Source organism: Oncorhynchus keta, unplaced genomic scaffold (assembly GCF_023373465.1).
Source record: "Oncorhynchus keta strain PuntledgeMale-10-30-2019 unplaced genomic scaffold, Oket_V2 Un_contig_19152_pilon_pilon, whole genome shotgun sequence".
NCBI lineage: Eukaryota > Metazoa > Chordata > Actinopteri > Salmoniformes > Salmonidae > Oncorhynchus > Oncorhynchus keta.
The window spans coordinates 81,084-83,328 of record NW_026281310.1 but is presented as its reverse complement, the minus strand read 5'-3'; the positions used below and the strand labels follow the sequence as shown (position 1 = coordinate 83,328).

Sequence of the window (2,245 nt, the reverse complement as noted above, 5' to 3'; positions counted from 1 at the left end):
TGTTGCTAGGTGTGGTTAGGGTGACTTTGTGCTGACATGGGCTGGGTTAGAGAGAGGCGTAGGGAGCGAAGGGAACAGATAGGGACAGGTTTCTGCCCTGGCTTCTCATGAGTCTCTTTAAAAGGGGACTGTGGAAAGCCAGGCAGAATTTAGTCAAGACAGGGAGAGATTGGGGGTGGAAGGGATAGTGAGAAGGGTGGAAGGTGATTTGAGGGGAGGATGAAGAGGGAGGAGAGGAAGTGGGAGATGTATGGATACCTGCAAAGAGAAGGCATGCGGCACGGGAGAGGTGGAAGGGGGATTAGGGCTGGGAGTGTTAGAGTGAGATTTGTAAGGGGATAGATTAGGGAAGGGGAGATAGGGAATGGTTAGGTATTGGTTAGGTATGACGGGGAGGGACGATGCTCCCTGAGGTTTGTTTTGTTTGGTTTTTTGGTGATTGGGCTTTGTAAATAGATAATTAAGAATGAATGAGAATTATGATTTTGTAATAGTATGAATGGTATTGAGTGTAAATAAATTATTTTTTCTATAAAAAAAAATCTGTTCTTATCAGTTTAATATCTGATACGTCCCCCATCGGGGGACTACATATTAAATCGATTTTTCAAACAGGGAGTCGGAAATGGGGCTTGCTCCGTCCGCTCCACGCATCGACCCAGTATTGCAGTACCTCCGGGATCGGTGCAACACTTTTCTCCCGTTTTCAAGGAAAAATACTCATTCACAAAGCTATGTAAACAGCTAGCTAGCAAGCTAGCTAGCCAGCCAGCCAGCAGAAAAAGAGAAGAAGGAAAGAAACATTCAAACTGAAAGAAAGGCGAAGCGCTCTTCAATTGGGTCCCCCGTTTACCGCCATTTTAGTTAAGTTCAAGTTGGGTACCGAGGTGCCGTAACCCCTTAGCCAAAAGCCGATGGCCGGAGGGGAGGGCAGGATCAACAGTCAGCCAGAGGGGCTGGACTGCGAAATATGTTGCAATTTGTTTGGAAGAACAAGGGCCAGCAAATTGGGAACAGAGAATGGTTCATCAGGACGGTAATCATTGAAGGGTTAAGGGTGGACCCAGTGCATGTTTACTGCTTGCAGCGGAACATGGCGGCGGAGGGCTATGACCTGTCCCTAAACAGGCCTTGTACAGGAGATGTATGGATACCTGCAAAGAGAAGGCAGCCAGTGAGCCGTTCTCAAACTTCCAGGTTTACCCCTTGTGCCGGTTGGACTTAAAAGGTCATCACCGTACACGTTTACAATCCCTATGTGGGGGATGACAGCATCGGGGCATTCCTAGGCCGGTTTGGAAAAGTGAGTCCCGGGGTCCGGTACCTGCGGGATGGGTATGGCATCTGGTCAGGGAGGAGACAGTTCCGTGTCACACATCCGGAAGGAGCTGTTAAGTTGGTTCACCCACCAGCCTATTTCTCCATTGGAGCAGACCGGGGGTACCTGTTTTATTCAGGCCAGCCAGGTTTTTGCAGACACTGCCGTAGCTTTGGTCATGTGGCCACCGGGTGCAACCTGCTGAAGTGCAGAAATTGCGGGAAACCAGGTCACGGGGCAGCCAACTGCAGGGAGGCTCGAGTCTGCAATGGCTGTGGGAAGCAGGGCCATTTGTTTAAAGACTGTCCCAATAGACAACGGACCTATGCGGAGGCAGCTGGCTACGGCCCTGAGGAATGCGCGGCGGGATCTCCCCTCAGGCAAATAGAGGAGGTTCTTGAGGAAATTCAAGCGGCGGCAGCGGAGGTGGCAAAATCCCCGGGGGAAAGTGCAGTAAAGGAGGTCTGTCCGAAGGGGACTGAGGAGGAGATGGAGCTGCTGTCGGGAGCCTGGGAGGATAGTCTGATGAGTGAGATGTCAGACGACCGGCTACCCGAACTCCTACCCGGAAGATGAGGTCGTCCTCGGCGGACGGGTCGACTGGATCAGCATCTTCAGATAATGGAGAGTCCAGGAAGGTGTAGAAGGGGAAAAGAAAGAAGAGGGGGAAGGTTACTGTCCGGGTGGCGGTGGGAGGAGCATAAGAAGCCAGCGGTGGCCATCTCCAACCGGTTTTTAGTGCTAAACCTGGATTCCGGGAATGAAGGGTCAGATGTGGGGGCTGAGAACCAGGATCCAGTGGTTTCGCAGGTTCCTGCGGTGGCGGATTCTGAAACCTCAGTGGGGAGGTCTGGGGAGCAGGTCCATGGGGCCTGTTTGGTTCCTGAGCTTCCTGGGACAGGCACGTTGGAGATGGATACCAATCCT

At 51.8% G+C, this 2,245-nt stretch overlaps 1 pseudogene; it reads left to right on the top strand.

The window, feature by feature from the left end:
- The first annotated feature begins 519 nt into the window (after positions 1-519).
- Positions 520-695, top strand: LOC127920360 (uncharacterized; annotated as a pseudogene).
- The last annotated feature ends 1,550 nt before the right edge of the window (positions 696-2,245 follow it).